The sequence below is a fragment of the Dermacentor andersoni genome, chromosome 4, assembly GCF_023375885.2.
Source record: "Dermacentor andersoni chromosome 4, qqDerAnde1_hic_scaffold, whole genome shotgun sequence".
Taxonomy (NCBI): Eukaryota; Metazoa; Arthropoda; class Arachnida; order Ixodida; family Ixodidae; genus Dermacentor; species Dermacentor andersoni.
In genome coordinates, this window is record NC_092817.1 from 190741066 (window position 1) to 190757631 (window position 16566).

The following is a 16566-nucleotide window of genomic DNA, read 5'->3' on the forward strand; positions in this document are numbered from 1 at the left end:
TTGATGACGTGATGTGGCATGGCATGGCTTCGAAGCTCGGGCAAACGCGATCACTTTTAAATTTTGGCGGTCCCACGTGCATGTAAAAGCACGAACACTCATTGGTTCTCAATGTCCTTTTTAAACAGCTGGACATCCAGTTCGGTACTACGAAAGTGACTTAATCCGTGCACTATTATTATGCTAAATATGGAACCGTAAAAGTATACTTATCTCCAGTTAGTCGATGTCTCCTTCACTGTGTTGGTTGCGAGATGCAACGTCGGCGCCACCTCCTTGTGGCATCGTAGCTATATAGCCTGTCTTCCTTTTGCACACACTTTGTAATATTCGTGGCGCTCGCAGTCACGCAGACTGGAGGAACTCAGCGCACTCACAGAAACAGCACCGGTCAAGTTGTTTCTTCACCATTACACCGTGAACAGTAGGAGTGCGTTGCGATCTGTAAAATCGCCGAAGCTATTGGTAGTCTTACGGGGTGCACGGAAAGATTGCTCACGGAGGAACAGAACTATCCAAGAAATAGTGGCCATCGTCGAGCCTGATCACCTACGTCGCGCACTGCAAGCTCGTTGTACGAGTTTGTTTACACTGGGCCTCTCCGATGCTTAGCCGCCATGCTCACCCGGTGAATGGATGTGAAGACGCCACCACAGCGTACCCTCGTGGTATAATGGGAATCGTATTAAACTACAAATTAGTCTAATACGCATTCAGTGTACATCTCATAAGCTTTAAAATGCTTCTAAACCACGTTATAGTAACTAATAATATTGTACTAAATTCATTTGTTTTATGACTTACTTCTGCATGTAATGCACTCGGCGGAACGACAAACAAGTGAAAGAAGGCACGACCATGCACCGACGGTATGATCACGTGAGCCCCAGTTTGTCGACCGCCCAGAATGCAACGCCCCAGGAATGATAGCCATCCAGAGTGAATCTAGATAAACCAATGAAACTGTAGGCTTGTCGAAAGATAAACTGTGTCTCGGTACCATTTGTACTTTCATATGGGGGTGCCGCCAGAGCTCGTGAAGATCTCGAGTTTTGCCAAACTCGGCGCATCCTGCATCGCACCTTATTACGCTTATATTGCAATGTTGATGCGCCTTTCGGGCGAAACTGTGACTTTTTTTTTATGCCTATTCAAGCGGGCGCGTGTGCCGTCCTGCTCTGGAGCCTGTTTTTATAGCTTATTATTTTGTCTCTTTTGTGTGGTGATCATGTTTTCATGTAGGACACAAATGCGACATTACAAAACGTCATTGTTATGTCGTTGGTTCCATTTCGCAGCTGTTCAGCCAAAAAACCAGGTTTGACCTGTTGCAAATAAACTATAATATCTCGGACGATGGCAGCAGCGCCATGTGTGTGAAGACTAGGCGTGACGCCGTCATTGTGGAGGGCCACACAGTGATGAGAAATTTTACTTACAGAAACATGAGTTCCACACTTCGACAAAGGTAAGTGAATTATGACAGCTTTATGCTTGTTCCTTTAAGTATGTGACTAGTTTTGGTTGCACAAAATATTTGTATTCTCTTCGTAGGGCAATTACTTCGATAATTGCCGGGATGCTGCTTCAAAATGTTGTATGGAGTGTTTGTGCCATTTTAAACGAGGAGAAGCTACTATTCAAAGCACAAAGTTAATTGAACAACTGAGCACAATATCAGAACCACGACCTACTGTATACAGTAGGTCGTGATCAGAACTGCCGGGTAAATTCTAGGGAAACCAGACTGAAAGTTCCCATGCTTTCACGTCTTTTGTCCTTCATGTATGGCAAACCGGTTAAATGCTACCTACTCAGAGACGCATTTTCATTCATACGCCGGGAGAGAATTTCGATGTTTTGCGGATTTTTTTTTAGGAATCACCTGTTACAGACAACGTAATTCTAGTCCAAGAGCTGGATTATTTAGCGATGCTGACATTACTTGCATAAGAAATTGAAACCCACATTCAGTTAAGTAAAAAGGTAGCTATTGAGCTGCTCAATCAATTACTTATACCAAATATTGAAACTTACGAGGTGCAGCCGGTAAGCTTGCAAGGCGTACTGGCTTGAAATTAATTTTGAAATTCACACCAGTTTGGAGATACGCGCCATCAAGCTTGCTGGAAAATTGCGCTGTTGTTCCACTTACTTCTTTAAGAAAGCGCTGTTTTATACACTGAAGCACAAAAGTAACTGGAACGCCCATCTATTTCGTCTTGTACTTTGAAGAAAAAAGATATATCGAAACTGGTGGGATCCTGGGTATTCATTTCAAGTGGATATGTCTAAGAAACCCACCGACTAGAATTGGTAAATTGCAATATGTGCCGTAACGTAATTCGTTTGGAACTTATTTACGGAAATATTGTCAATGACTTGCAAATGTGTTTCGATTTCTTTCCGCCTTGTCAAGTAATGCAGCTCAACGATCGGAATGAAGCTGGATCGCCGCAGGCAAATTTTAAAAATGTAGAAGACTAAGATTGATCGTTACGTAGATTGCACACTTAGGCAATGTTCCCATTAGGAAGCGGCAAGCCGCTGGAAGGGCCAAGGCGGGCGGAACATTTTCGGCACATCTTCAAGATGTTCATATTTGTTTCGTCACCTCGGCGGCCACCGCGGCTGCTTTTGCCCACGTACATCTAGTCTGCGGGCGTTTATCCGCATGAATGCCCTCTTTATTGCACCATTTCAAGTGGTACGTCTGTTAACTGACCCATCCGTCATTAAAAGCGATTATTCCGCACACCTCCACGGGTAGTCTGCAATTTTCGTCTGCCATGGAAGAGGAAGATGCAATAGTTTTGATAGTTCCAGCTAGTTGTTTCCTAGAAATGGACAATGAACAATGTAACAAGCATACAACTTGGAAGCGGCGGTGGTGGTGCTGTGAACCCACCACCACCGAAAGGTTATCCTGAAGAAAAGTTCGGTAACCACAACGCGCTGTTGCCGCACCTCCTGTCCGGCGACGCTGAATACTATCGCGATGATAATCAATTTTGACAGGCTTTTCCTTTTAAAGCAGGTGGTGACTCTTGTAGAGCGCATGGCGGTTATTGATCGCGTCGATCAGCATCACAGTCGACACATTTAGTGCCATTTTGAGTTTTACGACGGGATGTTTACATACTAGAGCTGCTTCCGCTGAAGAGGAACTACTTTCTGCTCCGCCTTGGCGAAAGAATCGGTCCGAGACCGATTGGGCTCACCGCCTGATTTGACATCCATTTTAAAGTGTTTTGAAGTTATTGCCGCTTCCGCCTGCCTCGAGACAATGTGTGAACGTAGCCTTAGTCGGAAAAGAAGAGGCGGGGTGGAGGGTGGGTTATGAAACTCCAAGACGAAAAAAAAAAAACTGATCAAACACCACCAGCGCAACCTACAAAGGAAACTGACGGTGATTTATCATACGTATGCTTCCGCCAACATGCACTACGCTAAATGAATGAAAATTAACTACGATCAAGTCAGAGAGGAAGAGTTTACTGCAGGAGTGTTTTTCCGCTGATGTACACTAAGGGAAGATGGTCTTGCAGCCATGGCATCTTCTACGTACTTGCTTGTAGCCCAGGTAGACTAACAAAGGCACATTAGACAAAACACAGTGCTGTGTGTTGTCTGATGTGTTTTCTTGTGTCGCTGTCGTTTTGCCTGCGCTTCAATAAGGTAAGGGCATATAGACGGGTTCAGTTGGTGGTCTTCATAGCAGAGCCATTACCGGTATCGCACCGAAGATACAGAGCTCTTAGAGACATTTTGGGCTGGAATGACGTTATCCTTCTGCGCATACAAAGGCAGACAAAACGTGCGGCTCCAAATTGTGTACCCACACTGCCAACCTTATGAAGCCGCAACCTCGGGCTCGCTAGGTGGCATGGTACGAAGTCTACACAGCAACACAAAGCGAGGCTAAAAAAAACAACCTAAAGCTTTGTGGGCCTTCGCTAGGGAGGACGCCATCTTTCCCTTCAATTAATTAATACTCTTCCACCTCTTACGACACATGTCGGCAACAGAAATAAATTCTTGATGGACTGAATAAATAATGCGTACAGCGCGTGTAAGCTTTATTTATTTTCATTCGTCGTTCCAAGGCACTTCTGGTTGCTTTAATGTCTATTCTTGTCCTGAATATAAGCACTGTCCTATACACGGTGATTTGTGTGCACCGATAACGAGTGTTACCCTCCGTCTGAAGTACACTGTAAAAAAAATTTTCCTTACTTTACAGAAAATTTGCTGGTAATTTGTGACCGAACACTCTTCCGTAGATTAAGAACGGTCATTTCCGTAGAACGGACAACTGTAAAAGAGAGACCGTAATACAAGATACGAGTGCATCTGTATCTAGAAAACGGAAGACTCTGTATGCTGAATTTGTACTATAACCGTTAAAATACAGGTGCTTGCCGTATTCAGAAAACGAAAGACTCCGTATGCTAAATCTGTACTATTTCCGTTAAAGTACAGGTGCTTCCCGTATTTCATCTTGCAGAGCATATCCATTGTTCGAAGAATGTGCCATCGGGGACAAAATTGCCCAGGACGTGCGAGAGTCGACCGAATTTTATGGTGCACTATTTGCTGGGATCAGCCGTGCTACCATCTGCGTTCGGAATGTGCATACGTGACCCACTGTTTTCAGCGGTCTTGAACAGAAATGCAATTTGGTCAACGCTCGCACTTCCAGGGTACTTTTGTCCACGATAGTACATCGCCTTTAATGCAAATGTCATGAAGGCAGCTCATAGACAAAGCAGCAGGTCACCATTGAGAAAATTATCTTGCCAACACACTGACATGGCTGCAGAGATAAAACACTTTGCACTTTGTGATATGAATGCACTGCATGGCATATATACACAAAGGTGCAACATTTCAGTCCTCAAGTTCTTAGATCACAGAAGCAACTTTATTTTCTTCAATCACTCGTCTTGCACTTCTTCCTGGTGAAAGTTGTTCTTGACCCAAAATGCTTGCAAGGATAAACTTGCTGCTGTTAGGAGAAACAAATAGGATTCGTGAATATACATCCTAAAGAAAGCGACAAAAAAGTATAATCACAGAACACGACAAAGCAGTAACTTCTCTGTTAGAAAAACATGTAAGTAGACCAACATTGTTGGAACAAGGGATGTTGCTATAGCCAACATTTCGACATAGGTGCTTGTCATTAGGGTAACAAATGTTTTCCTTGGCTGTGTTGTTTTGGATTGTGCATAGCTCAGTGGCCCCTAGCCTCATTGGGGGAGAAGAAACGGGTGCATATAATAGGTCAAGAGAAGCCAAAGTGTTAAAATAAAGGAAGGAAGGGTGTGCTTAGCAGTGGTGATTGTGATGGAGCGGGTATGAGCACTACTGTCGGTTCTTACAAAGAGTAGGGGTGACCAAAACAGAAAACGATGTACACATGTAAGCAGTCATTAATCCAGTAGACCTAATCTTCCGAGAAGACAAAATAGGTATCAAGATAAACAGTTTGCACTTTTGGAAAAGGAAAACGAAGAATTAAGGAAAATAAATTTTGTATCAAGATGCATCTGGTTAAGATCACTGTAAATGGTAAATGAAGGCACATTACGTATATATATCTTGTTAAAAGCCGATGAAGAAAAGATATATTAACGAAATATTAAAAAATAGGGACATTAACATTAAACTGGGTATGACCATAAAACAGTAAAGAACAGCCTGTGGAAAAAAATGGGATGGACAATATGATAACCAGGTGCAAGATTGCAAAACGTCGAGCGCTGTTTATATTCATGCTGCTGTTGACGGCTTCAAGTTTCTGTCTTCCTGTGGAACCTTTGTCTTACTTGAACAAGGAAATGGGTCATTTTTTAAACAAGTCAGTTCATATGCAGTTCAAAGCTTCATCATTATTATATTGAAAGAAAATGTTATGGTCAGTTCTCCTGGGTGTGCTTTCATTCACCGGTTATTTCCACCGGTGTAAGCTCAAAATTTAATGGTCTAAATGGACCTTAGCTCCTCACAAACCATTAGCTGGTCTTTTTTTCAACACAGATGCCTGCACATTATATGTGTTGGCAGGAGTGCTAGCGAACTACATTAAACTTGTTGCCACAACCAAAGTGAAACTTGGTAACAGTGATTGAAAAAAAAAAACCCAGCATTCCACAATATTGATTCAAGTCGTCTGGAAAAGTTGCTTAAGTTAATGTACACCCCCCACCCCACCAGACACAATTATACACCACACTGACTCTCATGGTGTCAACCATGCTATAATAGCACTAGGCATCAAGTAGGAGAATTAGAAGATAAGAGGGCACAATGCTTTTTGTTAGAACATCAAATGTGCTTTACATAAATGCTACATTCCAACTAACAAAGGAGCAGCCGATAGTGACCAATGCATACGAAAGCTAATGACATTCTGTGCAGCAGAATGTTGACGATGAGGTGTTATGCGCACAAGTGCACTCATTCACACAAAATGACATCCTGCAGACAAACCTTGTGCCAACATTGCAGTTTGAAAAACACCACAGTGGGAAGCAAAGAGTGCTAAATTTGTTGAAGATTACTAAAAATTATTCGATTATTCATTATCCTTACTGTTCGTTAAAGATTCACAGATTGTTCCCTACGGGTGCTGTAAACTGCTATTATAGTGGTAGCAACAATGATCTGTGGCACAGACAAGAATAAATGCTCATGAAGTTTATGCAAGAGTATACCCTACAAATTACACCCCATTTCATATTCCAATGTGTTAGAAGAGGAAGACGAAAAAAACTACTTTCTCGTGGAGGATGCATACCCCAGAACAGAAGAAACAAGTGTACCCTAACCATTGCTGCTGCCGATGCCTGTGCACTAGCAGTTACATATAATATGGCAGTTACAATTGTTTTTCCACAAGCACTGCAAGCTGCTGCCAGTTTACCAGTACAGAGCTGTAATAAATTTAGGGCAAGTTAAAGCTCTCTAATGGATTCATCTCATATGACACAATTGGAATGCAATATTCTGCAAATAAGTGAAGAGCGATGTGCCATCCCATACAATGAAACACCTTTGAAGAATCTGAATCACCACCTGCACTCTTAGGCAGTTACACCCTTTGGAGTGCCCCTTCTGCCACACAACAACAATCATTATCTGCCTTGATGTGTTTCCTTTCTTTAAAACGCCACGCCCGCTACTTTCCTTTCGGGAATGCTATCATGCTGATAACGCGCATGCCGTTTGTTACTGGAAAGTACAGGGCTCGCAGCGTTAAAGAAAGGAAACGCAACAAGGCAGATGACGATTATCGTTGTGTGGCAGAAGGGGCACTCCAAAGGATGTAACTTTGCCTAAGAGTGTGGGCAGTGATGAGGTAAAAGAGTGTGTTCTGTGTAAAGTAGTGCACCTGTATAACCTAAAGCTGTGGAGAATGCATTTAGTATCAGGTGTGAAGGTTTCTAATTTTAATTGCACACAGTAAAAACCTCCATGCAGTTTTGCAAAACGCAAACCCCCTACCATTTTGTTGTTCAAAGGCAATGACACGTAGGGCCATAACATGTACATTATGAGTTTTGTTCCCAAACAATCAAAGTGAATAGCACCACCTTAAGTGTTATGTGCCTTCTGTCTCACATTTTCTGTCAAAAATTGGTAGTGTCAAATGCTGCGATCGGCAGAAAAACGGATTTCTGGAGCAATATAAAGTATTAAGTACCGTGATCTCAGTTCTTTCACTGCTGTTTAAGCATTATCGGGTCTTAAAGTAAAAAAACGAGGAATAAATACACGCATATCTTACGTCACAACCCTCATGATGCATTTAGTAGTCTGGATTATAAAGGATTCCAGATTTACAACGCAGGACAGATTTTATTCCACTGAAAGAATGGCATCATGCCAATGATTCTGCATTTGGTGCTATATTTATTTGTATTTAGTTCCGTTGGAATGTGTGTGTACTGTCAGCGATATTGCTTGACATGTTTTAGATTGACTGTTTTCTGAATTTAGGCAAATTCGTACTCGCAAATAACCTTGTATGACACCAAGAACTTGCTTAGCAGGAGTATTTCTAACATTTGCAAGATATTAGGCTCTTGAATGCATATCTAAGCCTGGGGTGCACGCCGCCCCCTAATCTCATCAGCAAGTTTCTGGAACTCACCTACAAGGTATGTTATGATGAATGTAAAGTTGCTTGAACGGGAGAAATAGGGAATTTAAACAGGTGAATTATGCAGCATAAAAATGATGTCAGCAATAAGCAAGCATCAAGAAGCACTGTCACTCAATGCGCATAGACTATCAAACGCAAGAATTATTTGGGATGATTTAAAATTCTGGCATTGGAACGAAATGTCTTTTAATCTATATATAAACTGATTATTCACTCTACTACCACTACCTTTACCAGAAACATTCATAATCATTATCCTATCTATGCCACATCATCCTAGCTAATATTCAAGCCTTCATAAGCTGCTTTTTTTACTGCTAATTCTCTGTGGGAAAGAGGTGTCCGTATGACGACCATATCATATACTTATTACCCGTTTTTTGATAAATGATAAGGGAAGAACTTCACACCAAAAATGCGTTGAGCTTGAGCAAGTTCTACGATTGAAGCTGTTGATTCTTTTTTCCCTTTGCCATCATTGACCCACCTGGTTAGCTAAGTAGACAGAAAAGCTGCAGGAGAAAGGTAGGGGTGCCAAATTAGACTTGTGCCCCAGGGGACCTTTTCACGGTCACTGGAGGAACTGCCTGTGGCCTCGGCATCTCCCTTGAGGGCCATGGCCATGTCTAAGAAACCTTGTCTCCACAGGCTGCATAAAGAAGGATAATTTTCTGAGCCAAGTCTTTTTCTTAAAAGAACCCATTTAAGGTGTATTCGTGGCTTTGCACCACAAAACTGACACATGACTGGCCACTCAAGACACTTTATGTGTATTCGCAGGCTTATTCCTTGGAAAAACACTTTTATGTAGCACACAATGAGTAACAATAACAAAAAAGTGTATAAGGAGGCTTTCATATTGCTCTACAACTTTTCATTGACACATTTCATTTAATTATTTGAGATATTTAATAACTAATTAAGAATTATGTAATTAGGCAGAATGCAAAATATAATCAGAGTATCTCCAAGCGACGGCAAACAACATTACCTTCATTTTGTCTGGTTACATCGCATTCACATATTTCTAAATCTTGGTGCACGATAGTTAAGACACCCTGTAGATCAAAAAACAATATTACAATTTTTATAATCATCTCTTGCGTCTTATTGGTGGCTATGGCTGCTTCAAGTTATTCTTTCAGTACGGTACAAGCAGTTTTGAAGTGAAATTGTTTTGCATCGAGGGCGGTAATCTAGAAAAATAAGCAAAAGGTCAAGTTGTGTTCACTATTCAGATGTTTAACTAAGAAGCTGCAGGAAAAGGAAACAGAACACAACACCTAATAAACAATACAAAATTTGAAAATTTGAACTGAACAAGAAACCAGTTTTTGAAAACACAGAAAAAAGCCAGCAGCTTACGTCGAATACACCCTTGCTATGTACTCCAAGTGAAGTTGTTACCGCAATGCTTGGGCACCATACGAAAGTAACAATCAACAACTTTGAGCAGAATATTAACACCACTAAATGAACTGGCCTTTGAAGATTCTTGATCTGAAATCCTCAACGACTTGTTCTGGCATTTAATCTGTCGAGCTCAATCTGTATTTTCAAAAGCTGGCTCTCGGCCATAATTTCTCTAAATGCAACATCAGCTTAAATCTCAAGATAGGGTTGACCTGTAAATAAAGTGGATAATGCATGGCAAACATCATGAACACTCTTACATGTTAACCAGAGGGTTCACTTATGCAGCCATGAAATTGTGATGCAGACACGATATATTGAAGCTGGTTTTGTGAAGTGTTTCATGCTTCCAAGGCTTCTCCAGTTGTGAAAGCTGTCTCCACTAGCTAAATAAGCGATGAGAATAAAAAAAGAACTTCAACATGCTCACAATACGTTGGCCATTTGCAAGTAAACAGCAGCCTTTTTGGGCGCACAGGTTGCCTGGTGCAAATCTACTATGCCACAGTACTTGCGTTACCCAGTACCAGCCACTTTAAAATGCAATGTGTTCAGAGCCCTTTCCCTCTGCTTTTTTGCTTTGGAAACAGTTTACCATGTGTTCAGTAGGTGTCGAGAAAGGGGACAGAAAACACTGTGCACCAGTGATTTCTAATGTTTTGCTGGATGCAGCACACCGCTCCGGATGCAGGTGAAGCCAGTGGAAATGCGGTGTCATGCAGGCGCTTGTCCTGGAAGCAGGGCATATGGTGGACTAACTAGTGCGTGCGATCAGATAATATTGCTGCCGAAAAACTTTTCTATGTGGTTTTTCACATTTTAGGAGGTCTCTACATGTCTGGTAAGCGCTTTTATGACAATCTGAACCCGTATACGATAGTGTTCTCTTACATCAAATTTTTTCTCATTTACCAGTGTTTCCATTGCACGCCACTTATGTTAGCTACACTGTAGACACTGCAATGGAAAAATTCTGGACACCTCGAAACACTGCTTGGGTAGTTTATGGCACATCAGGCAGGCATGTTAGGGGAAGAAATGCCACACACCCGTGCAAACGAAGTGCTGCCGCAAAGTTGTGAAGCACCAACTTCCGGGACAAGGTTGGCTTCAGTCGAGGGTGCTCGATGTGCTGTCCATGCCCTGTAGTAGAGATCAGTGGTGTGGACCCTTTTATACTGGCTGTCTTTTCTGGTCGGAACCTTGGCAACAGCTTCCACCATTTTCTGGTCGGAACCTAGGCAACAGCTTCCACCATACTTTTTTGAACCTGCAACATGTGCAGAGAAAGTCACATCACTGTGCGTTGATTGTATGGCTTTATTGTTCTACACATTCTATCAAATCATTAAAAAATACAGTTCGCACATTTTTACTACTGTATATAGACAGTCTAGTTGCTAGACACGCGAAACATTACCATCCCTCTGACAGAATGCAACAATAGAAGCGTACACTGTAAAGCTACACTAAAATTTAAATTGATGTGACATCGTATGAGCATACAGTATGCTTACTGTATGCTCTAGCCCTGTGTCAAGTAAAAGTTATTCGTCAATCATTTATGGTGTATTTCTACTTATTCTGGGTCATCAAACTGTACAATCAATGTTCCAAGTTTACACATTCTTGGCTTTTGATTGCCTATGTGATCCGTTTCCTACGTACACATGCAGTAATCCCACTGTAATAAGGAAAAAGAGTTAGAAAAAGAAATGCCATGATAATCTTCCACACTTGCTGAGGGCAGGAGAAATGGCCAATAGCATGTGGTTGAAGCTACATAAATACTCAGTTTTCACACAGCTTAATTGTTCAGCAAGTAATAAAGAGGTACACTGTGCACCTCTGCATAACCAATAAAATCTGACTACTTGACACTGTACTAAGGCTGCTGCTTGATAGTGTTCGGCAGTTCGGCTTTGGTTTTCTGATATACAGAACTGTTTAGGTACCAGTAGTTTACTTTGCGATAAAATGGAACTTGGAGCACTGGTCATTTGCGCATAAATAATGCGACAGCAAATATAACACAAGGATAGGAATATGGGTCTCTTAGAAAAAGTACATACACATTATGAATATAATGTGATGTGATGCCACAATGAAACAGAAAGCAACGCATAGAAGTGGACGGCACTTCCATGCCACCAAGGTTATTGGACAGACTACTTCAGAAGTGCCCGCAACACAGTCAAAAAAGGCAAAGCAGCATTTCTTTGCGTTCAACACAATGCATTGGCGGGCTAGTTGGTGCGAATCCATAAATACTTTGTTTAGGGCAAAACAATGGACACAAGAAAGACGACCAGCACAAGGCCCTACTCTCAACTGACATCACTTTATTGCGTCACTCCTTTATAGATAGTAGAATCTAGAAGAACATGTGCAGTGAGCACCATGTGCAGGGACCACCAACAACCGATCACAAGAGCGCACTCATGCGACGGGATCCAAAAAACCATATTGAGCACCGCACAAGGTTAAAGAAGGCACACTAATGCACTGTGACCCCAATGACTGTATGAAGAAAGCTTCCGATAACTCTCGGGCGGTGGTATCACAGCACTTTTTCAAATCATAGTATCACGAAACATGGCTTTGCACTTCCATATTTTACAATGTTGAGCCAAATGGGAACCTGTGCCTGTTGGTATGGATCGCTTATGTTCGCAATGTTTCGTGATACTACGATTTTGAAAAAGAGCCGTGATACCACCGCCAGAGAGTTATCGGAAGCTTTCTTCATACAGTCATTGGGGTCACAGTGCATTAGTGTGCTTTCTTTAACCTTGTACAGTGTTCAATGTTTTTTTTTGGATTCTGTCGTATGAGTGTGCTCTTGTGATCAGATGTTGGTGGTTCCTGCACATGGTGTGTTCACAGCGCATGTTCTTCTAGATTCTGCTGTCTACAAAGGAGGGACGCAATAAAGTGATGTCAGTTGAGACTAGCACCTTGTTCTGTCGTCTTTCTTGTGTCCGTTGTTTTGCGCTAAAAAGCAATTATGTATTCCTTGTGTGTATTTGAAGACAGCTCCACACGTAGTAGCGATTCCAGTATTGCTGCCCAGTGGTTTAGCTCGCCGCAGCTTGAAGTGCCACAAAATATAAGGAGAGAAACCTGCATTATAGTTTTGTTGCAAACAAGAATATAACATGAAGTGCATTCTGAGGCCAGAAACTATAGAAAAAAATTTCATGATGCACCACTGTGCAGGGTTTTATAGCAAAGTCAAATACATTTAGTGTAAATATCACACTATGATGGTACACAATGGTGGTAATCTGTAATAATATAAAAGGTGCCTTAATGTTACAACAAAAGTTGACATTACTTAATAATAGCCCTGTAAAATTGAGCATGCAGGGGCACCCTTGGTTAAACAATAGTGATGTAATGTCTACGTACACAAGTATTGCCAATGCATTTCTGCCATTGTCCAAATGGCATAAATGAATGGGTAATACTTGTATACATAGATATTACATCTCTATTGTTTAACGAAGTGGGTAAACTATGTCTGCCTCATACAAGATTAGAATTAAACCATAAATTATATATGGTCACCCTAACAGTAACACCTCATTTGAACTTCACAGTAAGTAGACGTCATCTATTCAAAGTTTATATGTTGAATGTAACGAACCCTCATTACAGCAGCGCAGAGCATTCCTCACATTTCCTTACGTACTCAGAATTCAAGTCATCATCGCAACACATATGCTACAACATCGTCACCTCACACACAATTACTTACTTACGAAAGAAGACACACCAACATGCGAGAAATGTCAACAGCCACTAACAGTTATGCACATATTACTCACATGTAAGCAGACTGAAACACAGACGAACACTTTTGCACAAATTATATCAACTACACATACCTTTACACCCTGCTCTAATTTTAGGTGATGATCCGCTAGTCCCATTATGTGACGTTCGTAAATTTCTAGACGACACTGGATTTTTACATAAAATATAGATTATTAACAAAGCATTTTCCTTCATTAACTGGATTTTAAAACATCTCATGTTTGCCGCAGCATAGCCTTAGCCGCTTTTGCGCCATTAAACCCCATTTAGCTAACTAAGTAGACGCCTGTTGATGCCAGCCTCCCCCAATGCTAAACTGTGCTGCATGCTTTACAGAGAAATTATAGTGGTATCACTAAACTCTGAAGCTATTCAGGACTGCAGCATTGTAGAAGACATCTACAAATATCCCATTTCATGTGTAACAGCCTGAATTGCTTGCACATCTTACCAAGTGCAAATTAAAATTACTTCTCCTTGTTTAGCATTTTTGCCTGCTAGACCACAATCCAATGTCATCAATATATTAACATATTACCTCAAAGAACCTAATTTGGCTTATAGATTAACACCTTCGCATACTGCCACAGCTACACTCTGTCATATGCATTGCAATCATAAAGGAGTGCTTGTCCACCAGCACTCCAATGTCACTAACAGTGATCACCTACACAGCTTGATTCAGGTGGCAGGTGGCAGTCATGATTCAGGTGGCAAATAGCTAAGAGAAAAAAAAATCCACTCACTTTGAGAGCTACAATACTGCGATAACTTGAGAGAGATGGACCCATTGCAGGCAGCAGACCTCTTCTCAGCTCCAGCACAACAGCAACTTGCCTTTCAGTAAAAGAAAAGGATTGATTAGTAATGATAAGTTACCTTGTTTTTGCTGAGTATCAATACAATCTGACTTTCATGCATATCCACTCTCCGCTTTAGTAATACAACTGAATTAGTCGTAAAATAAAAGAGTCAATGATGATACCATTCGCTTCTCTTGTATGTCCAATTTTTTTCGCACTGATGCCCCGTTTACTGCTTGCTTACTGACACGAATGCCTTGACTGCCCAGACATCATTCGAAGCAACACGTCTTGCTGCACTGCAAAAAGTTGCACCGAGGAAACACAGCAGAGCAGCCAGAGGAAATAACTTTTTTTTCTGGTCACAATTAAAACGTGCACCCAAGCAAGAAAGTAACGATCACAGGTAGTGAGCGACTGCTATTGCCTCGAACGTTTATTTCCGTATTTTAACAGACGTTCTTGTATCGGATACAGTATGCTCTCAAGCCAATACAAGCGTCAATACAAGTGCGCAACTGAACGCAGTTTTATTCTACGCTTTTAACGCGAGTGAGCAAAAGGTTAGAAGTACCTCACGGAAATTGCGATCGAGCCGATCGCGTTACGACTGGAATCGATCTGAGAAGACAGGGTGATCCCTTTCCCCATTCATGCGTCAGTTTTGCCCTAAGACGTTGCATAGTGGTCTTTTGAAACAATATTTCTGTTCGCGACACCGGCTTACCACACATCACTTTAATACCTACGTTATGCAAACCAAATAAGATTAAAATGGGCTTACCTCATGAGCAAGTTACACGAGTGCGCGTAGACTGTTGAACACCCGTTGAGAGCAAGCAGGATATATCCGTGTCCAAGCGCATACGTGCACCCAAACACAGGACAACTTCTTCGATGCCGCAGCGTGCAGAGTTGTGTACACGAAGTGAAAGACATCCAGCGCAAATATCTCCGCGCGATGACGGCAAATGACGAGCGCACAAGCGTACAAAACACAGCGACAAATTCGGAACTTTGCCAATTCGAACGTGCCCAGACCCAAGCAGCGTAACCATCCATCATTTCTGTTCTTCGCTCCCGATGCGTCAATCTCTCTTCCTTGGAGTCTTGCTTCACTCTTGAGTACAAATCAAGAGAGAGATATTTACGGCAAATTAACAACTTTTACAACACGACACGAAAAATTCCGGCTGACTACACATGTGCAGCTCCGTCTGCCACTCCTAACGGACGCGCAGCGCGCGCTGCCCCCTGGTGCCGCACTCTGTGAGCGCGGATAACAGAATCGGTTTCGTTTTCGCATTTGTGCTCTAGTTACTGTATCGTATCAGTTCAACGAGCACAAGCTATCTTGGCACGCTGGAACGACACGTGCCTTTCCTTGCCCTCTATTTCCACTACCCCCTTTCCCTCGCTCTGGTATAAGATGCCCAGCGCAATAAACATAACAGTTCACTGTTGTCTTGAAACGCCTGCTGTTGGTTTCTTCGACCGGGACCCGGTCGATACAGTTACTGGAACTGCAATATAATTGCTTTACAATTAATTGAATTCTAAAAGAGGAGAACACTTTCTCTCCCACAAGTTAGTGCGTTTTATACAAAGGGAGAGAGAATGCAAGAAGCAGAAAGGCAGGGAGGTCAACCAAAGCGTTCGCTACTGGGGATAGCTAACCCCTGTGCTGCAATGAAGTGCATAGCAATGCACTGCGATGCGTCCATAATCTCTAGTATAGCGATAATTTGGGCTGGTTGGTGCATGTAATGAACGGGTAAATAATGAGTTGTGTCATAACATTACCCATATACAAAGCACATGGAACTAATGGTGTTGCATTCTAGGTCAAAAAGAAATAAAGCTTGAATCGTTACATCTCGGCACCGGGCATTCTTTCTTTCCGTATTATTTTTTTCTTCTTTTTGACAGTACACACAGTACTAGCACGGTAATAGGTCCTTCATCTTCAGTCACCTTCCAGTAGTTTACACACATGTCGGTGCATGTTCGCGTTCTTTATTCTACCGTACAAGAATGAGCGCGCTTACCGGTCTTGGTTCAAGATGAAGCGCCAAATATTTGCGATTACATCTTATCGCAAGAATTAACACATGAACAGTGAAGATTATGCGTAGTCGATTTGTCTCAATGAATGGACAGTTATTGTCAGAGACGAGATATTTTGTAAATATTATGGGAATGAGTTAACCAACTACATTGCAGTTCAGCAATGCCCTTTGACACTTGGGTTAATTGCTTGCCGCATTCGAAAATTTCATCCGACCGTTGTACTTGGATCTATAGGCCGCCAGCCCCCTTCGAGACCATTTGTTGCAAAATGTAAATGCCGTTACGGTCATT

The 16566-nt window shown here is 41.9% G+C and overlaps 2 long non-coding RNA genes across 3 annotated transcripts in view; one reads left to right on the forward strand and one right to left on the reverse strand.

Moving 5' to 3' along the window:
* Positions 1 to 1319: 1319 nt before the first annotated feature.
* Positions 1320 to 16566, forward strand: part of LOC129384947 (uncharacterized) — a 37495-nt gene continuing 22248 nt past the window's right edge. The window contains exon 1 of the long non-coding RNA XR_008612494.1: positions 1320 to 1468. This is a non-coding gene — a long non-coding RNA (uncharacterized lncRNA). The remainder of the gene's footprint in view (positions 1469 to 16566) is intronic.
* On the reverse strand, positions 4903 to 14549 carry LOC129384946 (uncharacterized). 2 transcript variants are annotated; one of them, XR_008612493.2, is made up of 4 exons: positions 14149 to 14549; positions 10633 to 10882; positions 8658 to 8819; positions 4903 to 5008 (listed from the first exon to the last, which is right to left on the reverse strand). It is a non-coding gene; the product is annotated as an uncharacterized lncRNA (long non-coding RNA). The 2 variants fall into 2 exon arrangements; XR_008612492.2 differs by having other exon boundaries at positions 10633 to 10853; positions 14149 to 14408.